At 39.1% G+C, this 18,892-nt stretch overlaps 1 long non-coding RNA gene across 1 annotated transcript in view; it reads right to left on the bottom strand.

Annotated features, from left to right (window-relative positions):
* Positions 1 to 194: 194 nt before the first annotated feature.
* Positions 195 to 18,892, bottom strand: part of LOC126619570 (uncharacterized) — a 31,488-nt gene continuing 12,790 nt past the window's right edge. The window contains exon 2 of the long non-coding RNA XR_007622103.1: positions 195 to 686. This is a non-coding gene — a long non-coding RNA (uncharacterized LOC126619570). The remainder of the gene's footprint in view (positions 687 to 18,892) is intronic.

Genomic DNA, 18,892 nt, shown 5'->3' with positions numbered 1-18,892 from the left:
GTGTTTACATTGACAAGTTAACTTTGAAATTTTCGGTAAATCTGATTTCCTTGTTAAAATAGAGTGGCGTTCCACGAGGGGAAAATGAGATTGTATTGTTGGGAATGAACCCTTATCACAACATTGAGTCATCGTGATAAGCTTGCGATACCATTACCGTGATGTTTTAATTGTATGTAAAATTCTGTCGACAGTAAGCGAAGAAGATAATGATCAATTACGAAAACACACCAAGATTCGTGTGATTCAGTTCAGCAAATTTCTGCCTTGGTCGGCAAAGAGTTTTCGGGTCGCAATACAAGAGAAAATAGCCAATACAAGATGGTATTACGATTCTCAGAGACCCTTTTGGTCCACCGATTCAAACCCTGTTCTTTCTTTGTTAATTCAAACCGACTCCTGTGCGAATCTGGGTCGCGGGGGTCCCAACGGTCGCGATGGTGAGGAGAAGTAAGAGGAAAAACCCAATCACCCGCGATAAATGCCAAGGGGACACTTCAGCACAAGGCAGATGGGTAAGCGTAGCTGAACAAGGGAATCATAAATGTTCCCAACTACTTCAGGGCTCCATCTTGCGACAGCATGACCTTCAGCCATCTGCAAAAACAGAGTTAAAGATAACATTCACTCAGACATTAAAGACAAGGTACAATCCAAATTCTCCCTTGATTGTTGTATACAAACACCTTTTTTTCTGTTGGTGCTTCTTCCTTATTTCCATTCGGAGTTTGAGAACAGCATGCAGGGCGACAGGACAAAGAAAACAAATACAGCTTATCTGCAAGTAGTTTCAAGTGATTCTTGGTCGTTTTTCTCTGTCTGGCTCTTCCGTGAGACAGTTATTTCAGACACTCATGGCTGGAGAGGCTGTTGAGGAGTTAGTGGTCCATCTAGAGAGAAACTTGAAGCTTACTACTATGGACAAGGATGGGCAAAATACATATGGGGGTTACTGCGGGACCCGTCTATTTAAAGTTCACAGTTACGGTTATAAGTAACCGTTTAGACGAACAAATAGTTATAGGTATAACTGTTTATCTGTGAAATTTAAATGGGTGGTTATAGGTATTACCCTTGGTTATAACAGATATTCATCGGTTATGGGTATTACCTGCGGTTTTAACGGTTATCCATTTACCCATTTAATTTAGGGAACTTTAATGAAAAGCACCCGGTACTGTTCACTTTAACGAAAAACCACATTTTTACACTAAAAAGTCAATCATGGTACTATTCACTTTACTCTTTATTTTGTCCTTATCATTAAAACTCAAAGTTTTCAAGCCCTTTTCATTAGTTTCCTTTTAATTTAATATATGTAAATTTTTTAAAAAAAATTAAAAACCCTAAAATTGAAATTAGTTTGATGTTTTTTAGGAGGGATCCTGTTAAATCTCATTGGTGAAGGGAATGGATTCTATTTGACAACCAAATTTTATATTATACTTTTCACTCAAATTGTGTTAATTTCTCATGTGGCTATGGAGGTTATCTTTGGGATTAGGGACACAGATTTGAATATAGGTGCAAATGATAGTCGTACCAAAAAATTACCAGGGGATAACATTACGTGACGTTGAATCAAAAAATTACTTGTTAGAAAAAAGAAACGTTATCCTAATTTCTATGGTCGAAGATAACGCATTATCCAATGAAGCATTATCCCAATTAATTAGATGTGCTTTACATGAACAACTAACTAATTAGACGGGAAGTTGTACACCGTCCCTAAATCTTCATTTTACAGCAACCTTCAGAAATCCTAGCACTATCCAGATTACTTTATTTTTGTTTTTTACTTTGGAGTTATTGGTGATACTAATTCAATTTATGCATATGAGTGTGAAAAATCATGGAATGTAAACCTTCTGTTTATGCATATTGATAAATGGTGATACTAACTCAATTGATTTAATACTCCACCTTCTGTGATCACGTGATTATTATTTTACTTAAATAATGATATATGGATTTGTTTTCTTTCTTTTCTAGAAATAAAAATATGAAGTTTTAACAAAACACTCCTGATATTGTTCACTTTTAACGAAAAACCACATTTTAATTGTTTCCTAGTATTGTTCACTACACCTTTATTTGTCATTTTTCATTATAACTAGTTTTTTTTTTTTTTTAACTTTTCGTTAGTTTTCCTATAAAAATAATATATCCTAAAAGTGTGTGCATTTGTTCTTTAAAATATATATATATATATATATATATATATTTAATATTTTTTTATTTTTACTTTCTATTTTATTTTGTTGATGCACAAAATCAGGGAGACTTTAGAACAACGTAAAATGTCAAGTTTGTGACCTACGCTCCATTGCTCCGATCACCTGGTGTGGATAATATGTAAATAAATAGAGATTAGGAAGCAAACACAAGATGTATGTGGTTCAACCCTAAGTCTGGTTACGTCCACGGAGTAGAGGAGTTCTCACTATTAGTGAAGAGTTTATACAAATACATAAATTTAAGCATAATTATCATCAATGGGTTACTAGTTTAAGTACAATAATGACATTAGAGATTAATTGTAAGAGAATGACCTTCTTTTATAGTTGATGGAAGTCTCCATCTTTTATCTGCGGTTGATGTTGGACTTTGTGAGCTTTATTCTAACGTTGATATGTGTCGTGTTGTGATTGACTTCCTGGTTGGAAGAAAACTCTTGTGCTTCAGCAGGGGTGCCTTAACATGAACCCCTCAGTGGGTCCTTGAAGGTATGACGTTGATCGGTGCTCGGTAGTTTCGGGATTGGTCAAGTATGATACAAACAGTCCTCCCCTAAGTTTCTGAGTGAGGAAAGCTTCTCGGTTGGGGACTTGACAAATCCAAGTCACTGAGTAATCATGAAACTTTTAAGTACTGGGGTGTAGGAGTCACCTAAGTCTCCGGTCGAGGAGAGTTACCGAAGGAAATGTCTTACTCATTGCCAAATTGTCACGGTAATGAAACTTTTTAAAATGGACATATTGTGGACCAAGCTTGACGAAGCCTTCCCAAAAATTGACTTGTTCTGCTTTCATTGTTAGCGCCGTATGAATTTATGATTTTTAAGCTGACCACCTACTCCATCAAGCATATTACCTGAGTTTCTGGCCTCAGAGTAGGCACCATTAAGTGTGTACTAAGAAAACAATGTCTAGTCACTCTTGTGGAGAATTCTAATGGTGCGTAGAATGTTTAAGAAGAAGATGGGACATGAGAGCTAAGCTGAACATCATTAGTGTGTACATCATCACAACTTCCACTAATTTCGTCATAGATTTTTTTGATGTGACCATAATGACAACAACTAATACTGCCATTTAACATTTTGTGTCAATAAAACAAAGACATTAAAATAAAAATTTACACGTATTTTTATTATATTAGCACTCAATGTCACCATGATGATATACCGTGTCATACGAGAAATTTTTTATGTGCTCGGTATTCAAGCAGATACTCCATGTGTTATAAAATAAATTGAAGGATATCGAAAAATATATCATTTTATCTATTTGTATTATAACATGTGAAAAAACGCTTGAATACTTTATACTTAGAAAAATATCTCATATCATATAAATCGTTCTTGACTTGAAAACCATCACGTGATTATTATTTTATTTAAATAATGATATATGGATTTGTTTTTTTTCTTTTCGAGAAATAAAAATAGGGAGTTTTAACGAAACCTTCTCGATATTGTTCACTTTTAACGAAAAACCACATTTTTACCTTTCCCTTGTACTATTCACTACACCTTTATTTGTCATTTTTCATTATAACCATTTTTTTTTTTAACTTTTCGTTAGTTTTCCTATAAAAATAATATATCCTAAAAGTGTGTGCATTTGTTCTTTTTTTTTTAAGTATATTTTAAAGATTTTTTATTTTTACTTTCTATTTTCTTTTATTAATTTATCATTTTGTTTTATTTTGTTAATGCACAAAATCAGGGAGACTTTGGAACAACGTAAAATGTCAAGTTTGTGACATTCGCTCGGTTGCTCCAGCTACTGGTGTGGATAATATGTAAATAGATGGAGATTGGGAAGCAAACACAAGATGTACGTGGTTCACCCTTAAGTCTAGTTACGTCCATGGAGTAGAGGAGTTCTCACTAATAGTGAAGAGTTTACATAAATACATAAGTTTCAGCATAATTATTGTTTGTACCATACTTGACCAATCCCGAAACTACTGAGCATCGATCAACGTTTTACTGTCAAGGACCCAGAAGAGTTTCCCTCCAACTAGGAGGCCAATCATAGTGCGACACGTGTCAACATCAGAAGCTAATCACAACACGACACGTGACAATGTCAGAACAAAGCTAGAAACTCTTCTATAAAATGAAATCATTCTCCCACAATATTTCCTAATGTCATTTGTACTAAATTATTCACTTGTACTCACTAAAGTAGAGCTTGAACCTATGTACTTGTGTAAACCCTTCATAATTAATGAAAACTCATCTACTTCGTAGACGTAGCCAATTTGGGTGAACCACGTATATCTTGTGTTTGCTTCCCTGTCTCTATCCATTTACATACTTATCCACACTAGTGACCGAAGCAATCTAACGAAGGTCACAAACTTAACACCAAAATCCCACTGATTTTGTGCATCACATTTGGCGCCGTCTGTGGGAACGACACTTATTCCCACTCTCTTCAACTTTGTTAAGCTGGTTTCCACCATTCGTACACTCTCTTTTGACCAGGCATCCTTTTCCAACATGGGGAGCGAATTAAGCCACAGCACACCGAATGACACCCTTCTTGCACCTAGTGTGAAGCAACGAAAGAAGGAACAAAAGAAGTTTGCTTTTCAGGTTAAAGTCAATGAGCTGGAGGCTCATAACAACAAGATAGCGATGAAGAATGAAATCCTCCAAGAGCATTATGAGAAGGTTTTCGAGATGCTCCATGAGGCTAGATATACTAAAACACACGAGCTCATCACCCCTATGGAAGTCAACCATCAACTGGGTGCCCCCCAACACGGAGGGTCATTTGCCCTCAACATGGGTATTCCTGTTGAGGAGCGAGCTACTCATCGAAATGGCGACCAACGTGAGACTTTTCTCAACCCAGCTGCTTCGACTCGAAGTAGGAGAAGTGGAGGAAGGCACCTCCTTACAGAAGAAGTGGAATGATCGAAAGCCGTCTTTCGCGACTGTCGAGACTTCCTAAAGCAACGTCGAGACAATCCCATCCAGGTAAGCAAAGAAGATTAATGACCCAATGGTCTCTGAAAGACTCGGTCCCCTCCCATGTCCCTAGCCGACTACCAATTTGGGGAAAGGGCAACAAGTCCTAGAGTAACACGAAGGTATAGGGGACTCAAAGATGTTCCGACAGACATACCTTGGAAGTCAGTACGGTGAGTCCAGGGAAAAATCACATGCTCTTGATCAAACATTCTTACTTCCAAAAGGAGATGGAGATTTACGAAAGAAAGCTCTAGTGGTACATAACTTCACTCAGGACCCTTTTGTCCTACAACTCCTTACGGAAGTAAACAAGTTGAAGGCTGAACAACAAGCTGAGATACCTGATTGGAACCAACCTAGGCCTGGCCCTCCTACGACACCCCCCTCCAAGCAAAGACAAAGTAGAAGCTTGGCTTGCAACTCTATACTGGAAATGAGGACCTGATTGAACACCTTAACCTCTTTGAGTCCACCATGGCATACCGGATGCATATTGATGAAAAGCGATGTCTTCTCTTCCCCTCCCCCTCTCTGGTGGAACTCTAAACTGGTATTGCCGTCTTCCACCTGAGACGGTGGACTCATTTGAGGAATTGAGGAAATTGTTTATTATTTTCCAGATTGATCGCTTGTCTCTGCGGATGACTTGTAAACTATTTGCCAGAAGCCAGACGAGTCATTACGTATGTATGCTGGCCGCTTCAGCCATGAGTATTCCCGTTCTACCGAGGCAGACGACAAAACTGCCATCAAAGCCTTCACGGCAGGCCTACGTGATTGTTTCTTCAAGTACATGATCAATGCCAACACTTGGAAGACTTACTCTGAGGTGATGGCACATGCTTACAACCATGCCTCCACTGAGGCAAGGACATATCAAGGGAAACCCCCCACAGCCACTTCTTTTCAGCAAGTAGGGAGTGGAAACCAGATCCAACCAAATGAGAAGACCTCGACCTTCCAAACGGCAATGGTGCCTCCTCCTGCCTTACTTAATACTTCGCCAAGTCAACGGACATATCAATCTCAGGGAAAAAGGAAAGATTTCCATCCTCACCAGTCTCATTTTAGTAAAAGGAGTAAGGGACATTATCGCGATAACCAAGGGTATCGCCACGATAATGCCCGCCCCTAAGCAGTCAACACAGTGGGCCAAACACATGTCAGGACAGGCCCTGCCCCAAGGTATGAGACATACACGCCTTTGAACGCCACATGCGTGGCCATTTACCCCAGCATAGCACACCTGATATCGAAGCTAGTCGAGACAGTCAGGTTACAAGCCCATGAAGAACACGGGCACATTTTGCTGCTACCACGAACAAAACGGCCATGACGGCAAGAAGTGTATCACCCTTCGTGATCATATTGAAGCTTTAAGTCGTGAAGGAAAAATTGATCGATTCCTCATTCACCCTTTAAAGGATAACCATAACCAACGCCAAGTGAATGTGATATATTCCATAAGCGGCGACACACCCCATATCTGAATCTTCCAATAGGGCCATGAAAAACAACAAACGAACTTTAAGGCCTGGCCACCAAGTGTTTCACGTGGAAGACATCAGGGGAGGCAAGTATCAAAAGCCTAATTGGGATCCAATATGTTTCTACCTTTAGGAAGAAAGAGGTATCATCTACCCTCACAACAACCCACTGATCGTTGGGGCTTCGATCAATATCATGTTTGATGAAGCTTTCAGGGTACTTAATGTAGCCGAACACTTGCTCGATTGCTCGATTTCTCCTCTGATAAGCTTCTCCGGTGATATCGTCCAACCTATAGGGAGCATACACTTACCTTTCACCATTGATACAGGCCCTTACACAGCTACCATTACCACTAACTTCCTGGTAGTCGATTGCCCAACGACATACAATGTCATCTTTGGACGCACATGCATCAATGATCTCAAGGCCATGATATCCACACATATGTTGTTAATGAAATTTCCAACCCCCTATGGTAATGGTTACATCATAGGAGATCAACTTAGTGCACAGTCATGTTACAACACTTCGGTCAAGCAACAACACCTGTCTGTGCCCAAGGAAACCTTTTTTATACATGACCAAGTCATAAAGACCAGCCCGGACGAAGCCAACTTGGATCTTCACGGTGGCAACAATCAACTCGACGATTCTCGAGATGACTATTTCACCCAGCAAGCACAACCTGCTGAAGAGTTAGATAAGGTTTCTATATCAAAAGATTATCCAGATCGCATGGTAAAGATTGGTACCACCTTGTCACCACCCATTCGGTTGACATTGATCTCTTTTTTGCAAGAGAACACTGAGGTCTTCGCCTGGTCATACGAGGACATGCCAGGCATCTCGCCTAATATCATCTATCATTGCTTAAGTATTGACCCCAAGACCAAGCTAGTGAGACAGAAGCGAAGATCTTATGACATTGAACGATACAAGGCAATGAAGGGGGAAGATGAAAAACTCAAAGGCATAGGCTTCATCCGCGAAGTCAATTATCCAACGTGGGTAGCAAATGTTGTCCTTGTTAAGAAGAATCCGACCAAGGAAAATCTCCTGCTCCAAAAGGTCTTGTGGAGAATATATGTCGATTACACCGACCTAAACAAAGGATGCCCAAAGGATAACTTTCCTCTTCCTCTCATAGACAGACTTATAGACTCTATGGCAAGGTGTGAACTTCTGAGCTTTATGGATGCTTACTCAGGATACAACCAAATCCTTATGAACCCTTCGGACTAAGAACACACAGCCTTCACTATTGATAGGGGACTATATTGCTATAAAGTCATGCCCTTCGGCCTAAAGAATGCAGGAGCGACTTATCAAAGACTGGTCAATTCAATCTTCGCTGAACAGATTGGGAAAAGCATGGAAGTTTACGTGGATGATATCCTAGTCAAGAGAAAACATGCTGACCAACACATCACCGACCGATTTGAAACTTTCACCATTCTGAAGAGGTATCGAATGAGGTTGAACCCCAATAAATGTGCCTTCGGCGTAGGCTCTGGAAAATTCTTAGGCTTCATGATTAGCCAACGAGGCATTGAGGCTAATCTCGAGAAGATTAAAGCAATCCTCGACATGAAGGAACCGGTAACTTCAAAAGACATCCAGAGCCTTACTAACAAGGTGGCAGCCTTAACTAGGTTCATCTCTAAGGCCACAAATAGATGTGATCCTTTCTTCAAAGCACTTAAGGGAAGTAAGAAGTACATTACATGAACTGATGAATGTGCCGAGGCATTCAAGAACCTTAATGACTACATGAGTAAAGCCCCTCTGCTCTTCAAACCTGAGGTTAGTGACACTCTCATTATCTATCTATCGGTATCAGCTTCAACATAAGTTTCGTTCTCATTCGAAATGATGGTAATGTCGAACGACTTATCTACTACGCTAGCAAGGCCTTACAAGATGCGGAGACACGATACTCCAACATTGAGAAATTGGCTCTAGCATTGGTCATGTCTGCTCGAAAACTTCGCCCTTACTTCCAAGCACACTCTATCATTATGCTTACCAATCATCCTCTTCGACAGATACTCCAAAGTTCTTACACTTCGAGGTAAATGATAAAATGGGCGATAACATTGGGTGAGTTTGATATCTCCTACCAACCAAAGCCAACTGAGAAGGGCCAAGCAGTGGCAGACTTCATCGTCGACTTCACATATCCTGTTGACATTGTTTATACGCCTAAAGAAGTGGTTTCATTACCCTCGGAAGCTGAGAAAATAGAACCAATAACCCCAGCATGGAGTCTATATGTTGATGGCTCGTCCAACCAACAAGGTTGTGGAGCAGGACTAGTCCTTACGACCCCTGACAAAGTGGCGATGGAGTATGCTCTTTGTTTCAAATTCAAGGCGTCAAACAATGAGGCCGAATATGAAGCCCTTCTAGCAAGCTTACATTTAGCCAAACACCTTGGGGTTAAACGAATTAATATCTTTAGTGAGTCCTAATTGGTGGTTAACCAGGTCACCAACAACTTTGACGCTAAAGATAGCTCCATGGCAGCGTATTTGGCACAAACACAATTGTTGCTCAAGCACTTCCACTACCAGATCACCCAAATTCCTCGAGCGGCAAACAGTCATGCAGATGCTTTGGCTCGCCTCGCCTTAGCAATGGAAGACAAAATTGGGAGAAAAATTCAGGTTGAATTGTTGGCAGCACCAAGCACCATGACAACGGAAGTGTGCAACTTACAACAAGGGGATAGTTGGATTACCCCGATTTATAAATTCCTTGCGCATGGCACCCTCCTATATGATAAAGTCCAAGCTAAGCAGATTTGATACAAGGCTACCCGTTACTTGATCATTAATGACCAACTCTACAAGCGGGGTTTTAACCTACCATACCTAAGATGCCTTATGCCCGCGGAGGCAGAAATTATCCTTCGGGAAATACATGAAGGAGTCTGCGGAGATCATGCTAGGTCTCGATCCCTAGCACACAAGGCTTTTCGCCAAGGATATTACTAGCCAACACTCCACTAAGATGCCATCAGAATATCTCGCTCATGTGATAAGTGTCAACGCTACGTAACTATTCCTCATTCCCCTCCCGAGCCACTCACTCCTATGATCAGCCCTTGGCCCTTCGCCCAATGGGGACTTGATTTGATTGGCCCAATGCCTGCAGGGAAGGGCAAGGTTCGCTATGCCATCGTTGTAGTTGACTACTTCATAAAATGGGCTGAAGTAGAACCCTTGGCAACCATTACTGAGGTAAAAATAGAAGACTTCGTATGGAAGAACATCCTTTGTAGATTCGACATTCCCAATGCGATAGTCACTGACAACGGGCGACAGTTCGACAACAATAAGTTCATGATGTTCTGCTCTAAGTTCAACATCAACTTATGTTTTGCCTCCCTAGCTCATCCCCAGTCTAATGGACAAGTCTAAGTCATCAACAAAATAATCAAGCGAACTTTGAAAACCAGTTTGGACAAGGCTAAAGGTTGTTGGCTAGAATTTGTACCCCAAGTTCTTTGGTCATACCGCACTTCATATCAGACATCAACAGGAGAAACCCCATTCTCACTTGCCTTTGGTACAGAGGCAGTTGTCCCAACTGAGCTAGAGCAAGCAAAGTTCCGAGTCCAAAACTACGTGCAAAGTGAAAATGACAAACAACTTACCCTTAACTTAGATCTAGTCGAGGAACATAGAAACTAGGCTCATTTGAGGAATGTCGCCTACAAGCAGCGCATCTCCAACTACTATGACTCAAGGGTCAAACCTCGTTCTTTCAAAGTAGGGGACTGTGTATTGAAGAAAAGATTACTCTGCGACAGAGTCCCGAGTGAAGAAACACTTAGTCCAAACTAGGATGGACCGTTTGAAGTTGTTGGCATCAGTCGCCCTGGCTCTTACAAGCTTAGAAGCTCCGATGGCAAGACCCTTGGCCATCCATGGAACACTGATCACTTGAAGTATTATTACAAGTAAACTCACATTGTACAAGTGTTAAGCTTCAGTCGTTCGGCATCCTATGTAACGAAGACTATTTGGCAGGAATTCAATAAAGAGGTGATTTAGACAACTCGGTCCTAATCCTCTTACATTCCTAGCAATGAAACACTCGGGTTCAAAGCTTTAACATGAATGTTAACAACATGAAACAAAGTCTAAGTATATGTCAACAAGACTATACAAATAAACAAACAACTTCACAGTATATTCGTTCAATCATACATTCCAACACATTCATACATAAGCCAACTATGCTTCGAAAGGGTTCAACATACTTTGTGTCATTCGACACTTGCTACAATGTGCCTCGACACCTTACCCTTATTCTCACCAACCAGGTGATGAAATGTGAAGAAGGAACTCATCTTCATGTACCAACCAGGTGATGAAATGTACAACCTGTACTCTCCTTCATGCCACCAACCAAGTGATGAAATGTACAACTTGTACTCTAATATCATTTGGCAACTTACCACTCATGCTGCCAACCAGGTGAAGAAGGAACTCATCTTCATGCCACCAACCAGGTGATGAAATGTACAACCTGTATTTTCCTTCATGCCACCAACCAGGTGAAGAAGGAACTCATTTTCGTGCCACCAACCAGGTGATGAAATGTGAGGAAAGGTGATGAAGGAACTCATCTTCGTACCATTAACTAAGTGATGAAAGAAACTCACCATTCATTCCACCTACTAGAAGATGAGTGGTACAACTCGTACATGTGAACTCCTAACATTCACAAATAATAAAAAACCCTCAAGCTTGACAACTCAACTAGGGGAGCACTTATCCCCAACAAGAGTTATAGTCACCAACAAAGTCATATTGCAAGCCAACATCAACTTCAGTGCATGGCATAGAAGATTAAGCTATTTAGACCTTTTGCATCTACTTCAGACATTTCCCTTCTGTAACAATGCAAACACTACAACTCGTAGAAAGCTTTACACACTCTTGATCAAGACAATGTGAAGCAAAACCAATTTATGGTGCCAATAAAAGCTTCATCAAAGGAGTTCAATCACAATTCTCAAAAGCTTCTCACACTCTTGATCAAGACAGTGTGAAGCAAAACCAATTTATGGTGCCAACAAGAGCTTCATCAAAGGAGTTCAGCCACAATTCTCAAAAGCTTCACACACTCTTGATCAAGATAGTGTGAAGCGAAACCAATTTATGGTGCCAGCAAGGGCTTCATCAAAGAAGTTCAACCACAATTCTCAAAAGCTTCACACACTCTTGATCAAGATAGTGTGAAGCAAAACAAATTTATGGTGCCAACAAGAGCTTCATCAATGGAGGGCAACCATAATTCTCAAAAGCTTCACACACTCTTGATCAAGACAAAGTTAAGCAAAACCAATTTATGATGCCAACAAGAGCTTCATCAAAGGAGTTCAACCACAATTCTCAAAAGCTTCACACACTCTTGATCAAGACAGTGTGAAGCAAAACCTTATGGTGCCAACAAAAGCTTCATCAATGAAGGGTAACTACAACTCGTAGAAAGCTTCACACACTCTTGATCAAGACTGTTCAAAGCAAATTCAATTTATATGGTTCATCCAAACCTTCGACTACTACAAGGTGTGGCTTGCATCACAATCTCTTGCTCAACAGTGTGGAAGTAAAATTTGTATATGTTGTCTCTCTCACATTTTCAAATTTCTAGTTTCCCAAAAAAAAAAAAAGGAAATTCAACAAAGCTTCATCAATGGAGGACAACTACAAATTCTCAAAAGCTTCACACTATCTTGATCAAGATAGTGTGAAGCAAAATCAATTCATGGTACCCAACAAAGCTTCACCATAAAAACTTCACCAACAAAAGCTTCATCAATTGAGGACAACTACAAATTCTCAAAAGCTTCACTCTATCTCAATTAAGATAGTGTGAAGCAAAATCAATTCATGGGGTACCCAACAAAAGTTTCAACTCCAAAGCTTCACCTACAAAAGCTTCAACACAAAAGCTTCACCTACAAAGCTTCAACTCCAAAGTTTCACCTACAAAGCTTCAACACAAAGCTTCACCCACAGTAGCTTCACCTACAAAAGCTTCACCCATAAAAGCTTCAAGAACAAAAGCTTCACCCACTTCACCCACAAAAGCTTCACCCACCAAAAAAGCTTCACCTACAAAAGTTTCACCCATAAAAGCTTCACCAACAAAAGCTTCACCCACAAAAGCTTCACCCACCACAAAAGCTTCACCTACAAAAGCTTCACCCACAAAAGCTTCACCCATAAAAGCTTCACCAACAAAAGCTTCACCCATAAAAGTTTCACCAACAAAAGCTTCACCCACCACAAAAGCTTCACCCACAAAAGCTTCACCTACAAAACTTCAACATAAAAGCTTCACCTACAAAAGCTTCACACTATCTTGATCAAGATAGTGTGAAGCAAAAACAATTCATGGTACCCAACAAAGCTTCAACCTCAAAGCTTAACCTACAAAGCTTCAACACCAAAGCTTTACCTAGAAAACTTAAAATATATATATATATATATATATATATTAAAAAATTCAAAAATTCAGAAATTTGAAAATTTGAAGAAAAAAAAATTGCCTAGGCCTCCTCTTCTTTGGGCCTAACAACTTTCATAACAAATATATATGAAGGAGGAGTTTTGGGCTACCACTTAGAAAGGAAATGCCTCATTCGTCAACTCCCTTGACCAGAGACTTAGGGGACTCCTACCTTATGCTACTGCACCTTGATACTCGGAAGTCTCACGACCACTCAGTGACTTGGATTTTTCAAGTCTCCAACCGAGAAGTTTTCCTCACTCGGGAAATTAAGGGAGCACTACCTCAACATACATGCTTCACTCACAAAGCTTTAACATACAAGCTTCAACAAAAGAAAAAATTCAAAGAACTTAGTGAAGAAGGCCTTGGTGTATTTACCACAATACGTTGAAATGAAGCAAAACTTGTTTATTGATATCTCCGATAAGTTACAAATATGTACATATACATGAATCAAAATAAACAAACAAGAGGGAACCTTCACAAAGGTTGCTCAGGAGAAGTCTCAGCAGTCGGCAGAGCCCCAGAAAGAGGAGGCACCGGAGGGTGATTATTCGGAGCCTCAGTACTGGGCAGAACCCCAGAAGGAGGAGGCACCGAAGGTTGATCATTTGGAGCTTCATTACGCGGTACAGCCCCAGAAGATGAAGGCAATAAATGTCTTTGAAACAAACCCACAAACCTCTGATGATCAAGTAAAATCTGACCATCAGATTCCTGCAACTAGTCAAGCTTCCTCTTCATGTTTGTAGCATAGTCATGTGCGAGCATGTGCAATTGTTTATTCTCATGCTTGAGCCTTCTAATCTCCTGTTTGAGACTTATCACTTCAGCTGCCAATGATTCAACTTGGTGGGTTTGAGCAATTAGGCATTGGGCCATATTAGACACAGAACCTATACACTGAACACTGAGAGCCAGAGAATCCTTAACAGCCAACTCATCAAACCATTTGGAAAGTAGTTTGTTATCTTTGGGAATGAGAAGGTTCCTGGCCACCACTGCAGTGGTCATATCATTCTTCATCATAGAGTCCCCAACGGTAAAAGGACCAGTATGGGATAAGAAGGATAGGCACCATATGTTGTCTTGAGAAAGCATGGCTGCCTCTTCACCAAAGTTCAAGTCAAAACGACGGTCGGATGGGCCAGATATTCTCAGAAATGATGAAGGAGAAATAAGGTGCAATAAATCTCTGAAGTACAAAAATAAGGGGAAAATTCTTACAAGCAATAAATCTCTGCATGTACTTCTTGCACACAATTAGTGCCCCTATAAAAGAAAGGGCAACAGGGCCGTTGGTTTAAAAATCGAAGAGGCACCACTCTCCGGATTTCGAGAAGCAGATTTTCCTGAGTAAAATATGTTGACAATCCTCACACGTAACATCAGTTCCTCGGGTACCACAGATAACTTTGCCAAAGATCATTCTTCCACAATATTTCCTAATGTCATTTGTACTAAATCATTCACTTGTACTCATAATATTTCCCACAATATTTCCTAATGTCATTTGTACTAAATCCTTCACAATTAATGAGAACTCCTCTACTCCGTGGACGTAGCCAATTTGGGTGAACCACGTACATCTCGTGTTTGCTTCCCTGTCTCTATCCATTTACATACTTATCCATACTAGTGACCGGAGCAATCTAGCGAAGGCCACAAACTTAACATTTTTTGTTGTACCAAAGTCCCCACTGATTTTGTGCATCAACAATTATTATCAGTGGGTTCTAATGACTAGTTTAAGTACAATAATGACATTAGAGATTAATTGTAGGAGAATGGTCTTCTTCTATAGTTGATGGGAGTCTGCAGCTTTTGTCCGCGGTTGATGTTGGACTTTGTGAGCTTTATTCTGATGTTGATATGTGTCGTGTTGTGATTGGCCTCCTGGTTGGAAGGAAACTCTTGTGCTTCGGCAGGGGTGCCTTAACATAAACCCCTCAGTGGGTTCTTGAATGTATGACGTTGACTGGTGCTTGGTAGTTTCGGGATTGATCAAGTATGGTACAAATAGTGCTCCCCTAAGTTTTCGAGTGAGGAAAGCTTCTCGGTTGGGGACTTGACAAATCCAAGTTACTGAGTAATCATGAAACTTCTAAGTACAAGGGTGTAGTAGCACATAGTAGGAGTCCCCCATGTCTTCGGTCTAGGAAATTTACTGAAGGAAATGTCTTACTTATTGCCAATTTGTGAAGGTAATGAAACTTTTTAAAATGGACATATTGTGGACCGTGCTTGACGAAGCCTGCCAATAATTGACTTGTTCTGTTTTCATTGCTAGGGCCATATGAATTTATGATTTTTAAGCCGACCGCCTACTCTATCAACCATATTACCTGAGTTTGTGGCCTCAAAGTAGGCACCATTAGGTGTGTACAAAGAAAACAATGTCTAGTCACTCTTGTGGAGAATTCTAGTGGTGCGTAGAACGTTTAAGTAGAAGATGGGACATGACAGCTAAGCTGAACATCATCAGTGTGTACATCATCACATCTTCCACTAATTTCGTCATAGATTTTTTTGGTGTGACCAAAATGACAACAACTAAATGTAAGGGTATACTGCCATTTGACATTTTGTGTCGATAAAACAAAGACATTAAAATAAAAATTTACACGTATTTTTATTATATTAGCACTCAATGTCACCATGATGATATACTGTGTCATATGAGAAATTTTTTATGTGCCTGGTATTCAAGCAAATACTCCATGTGTTATAAAATAAATCGAGGGATATCGAAAAATATATCATTTTATCTATTTGTATTATAACATGTGAAAAAACGCTTGAATACTTTATACTTAGAAAAATCTCTCATATCATATAAATCGTTCTTGACTTGAAAACCATCACGTGATTATTATTTTATTTAAATAATGATATATGGATTTGTTTTTTTCTTTTGAGAAATAAAAATAGGGAGTTTTAAGGAAATACTCCCGATACTGTTCACTTTTAAAGAAAAACCACATTTTTACCTTTCCCTTGTACTATTCACTACACCTTTATTTGCCATTTTTCATTAAAACTAAAGTTTTTTTTAGGATTTTTTGTTAGTTTTCCTATGAAAATAATATATCGTAAAAGTGTGTGCATTTGTTCTTTTTTAAAAAAAAATATATTTTTTTAAGATTTTTTTTTTACTTTCTATTTCTTTTATTAATTTATCATTTTATTTTATTTTATTTTATTTTGTTGATGCACAAAATCAGGGAGACTTTAGAACAACGTAAAATGTCAAGCCTGTGACCTTCGCTCGGTTGCTCCAGTCACCAGGTGTGGATAATATGTAAATAGATAGAGATTGGGAAGCAAACACAAGATGTATGTGGTTCACCCCTAAGTCTGGCTACGTCCGCAGAGTAAAGGAGTTCTCATTAATAGTGAAGAGTTTACACAAATACATAAGTTTAAGCATAATTATCACAAGTAGGTTCTAATGACTAGTTTAAGTACAATAATGACATTAGAGATTAATTGTAAAAGAGTGGACTTCTTCTATAAGTGATGGGAGTCTAGCTTTTGTCCGCAGTTGATGTGGGACTTTATGAGTTTTACTCTGACGTTGACATATGTCGTGCTGTGATTGGCCTCATGGTTGGAAGGAAACTCTTTTGCTTCAGCAAGGGTGCCTCAGCATGAACACCTCAGTGGTTCCTTAAAGGTATGACGTTGACCGGTGCTCGGTGGTTCAGGATTAGTCAAATATGGTACAAACAATGTTCACCGAAGTTTCTGAGTGAGGAAAGCTTCTCGGTTAGGGACTTGACAAATCCAAGTCATTGAGTAATCATTAAATTTCTGAGTACCGATGTGTGGTAGATATAGTAGGAGTCCCTTAAGTCTCTGGTCGATAAGAGTTACCAAATGAGGTGTTTTACTCATTGCCAATTTGTCAAGGTAATGAAACTTTTTAAAATGGACAGATTGTGGACTATGCTTGACGAAGCCTCCCAAAAATTGACTTGTTCTGTTTTCATTGTTAGGGTCGCATGAATTCATGATTTTTAAGCCGACCACCTACTCCATCAACCATATTACCTGAGTTTGGGGCCTCAAAGTAGGCACCATTAAGTGTGTACAAAGAAAACAATGTCTGATCACTCTTGTGGAGAATTCGAGTGGTGCGTAGAACATTTAAGAAGAAGATGGGACATGACAACCAAGCTGAACATCATCAGTGTGTACATCATCACATCTTCCACTAATTTCGTAATCGATTTTTTTGGTGTGACTAACATGATAACAACAAAATGTAAGAGTATACTACCATTTAACATTTTGTGTCAATAAAACAAAGACATTAGAATAAGAATTTACATGTATTTTTATTATATTAGCATGCAATGTAACCATGATGATATATTATGTCATACGAGAAACTTTTTATGTGTCCGGTATTCAAGCTGATACTCAATGTGTTATAAAATAAATCGAGGGATATCCAAAAATATATCATTTTATCTATTTCTATTATGACATGTGAAAAAACGTTTGAATACTTTATACTTAGAAAAATATCTCATATCATATAAATTGTTCTTGACTTGAAAACCATCACGTGATTATTATTTATTTAAATAAAGATATATGGATTTGTTTTTTTCTTTTCGAGAAATAAAAATAATATATCCTAAAAGTGTGTGCGTTTGTTCTTTTTAAAAAAAATATATTTTTTTTTAAGATTTTTTTATTTTTACTTTTTATTTTCTTTTATTAATTTATCATTTTATTTTATTTTATTTTATTTTATTTTGTTGATGCACAAAATCAAGAGACTTTGGAACAACATAAAATATTAAGTTTGTAACCTTCGCTCGGTTGCTCCGGTCACCTGGTGTGGATAAGATGTAAATAGATAGAGATAGGGAAGCAAACACAAGATGTACGTGGTTCACCCTTAAGTCTGGCTACGTCCACGGAGTAGAGAAGTTCTTATTAATAGTGAAGGGTTTACACAAATACATAAGTTTAAGCATAATTATCATCAGTGGGTTCTAATGACTAGTTTAAGTACAATAATGGCATTAGGGATTAATAGTAGGAGAATGATCTTCTTTTATAGTTGACGGGAGTCTCTAGCTTTTATCCGCGGTCGATGTGGAACTTTGTGAGCTTTATTATGACATTGACATGTGTTGTGCTATGATTGGTCTCCTAGTTGGAAGGAAACTCTTGTGCTTCAACAGGGGTGCCTCAACATGAGCCCCTCAGTGCGTCCTTGAAGGGATGACGTTGACCAGTGCTTGGTAGTTTCGAGATTAGTTAAGTATGGTACAAACAGTGCTCCCCTAAGTTTTTGAGTGAGGAAAGCTTTTCGGTTAGGGACTTGACAAATCCAATTCATTGAGTAATAAAAAAAACTTCTGAGTGAGGTGTAGTAGCATATAGTAGGAGTTCCCCAAGTCTCCGGTCGAGGAGAGTTACCGAATAAGGTGTCTTACTCATTGCTAATTTGTCAAGGTTATGAAACTTTTTAATATTGCTCACTCCTTCATTCAAGTTGTAGTCCAAGACTTTTCCTTTTAAGTTTTGAGGCCCAAAATCTTGTAAGCCTAGGCAAAAGGCTTTCACTTTAATTTTCTTTTAAGAAAAGAAAAAAAAAATTGCCTAGGCCTAAGGGAGAGGAGGTTCACTGCCTCATTAAGT

The sequence above is a fragment of the Malus sylvestris genome, chromosome 4 (assembly GCF_916048215.2).
Source record: "Malus sylvestris chromosome 4, drMalSylv7.2, whole genome shotgun sequence".
Lineage (NCBI taxonomy): Eukaryota > Viridiplantae > Streptophyta > Magnoliopsida > Rosales > Rosaceae > Malus > Malus sylvestris.
The sequence above is the reverse complement of the archived record's forward strand: the minus strand, read 5'-3'. Positions and strand labels throughout refer to the sequence as shown.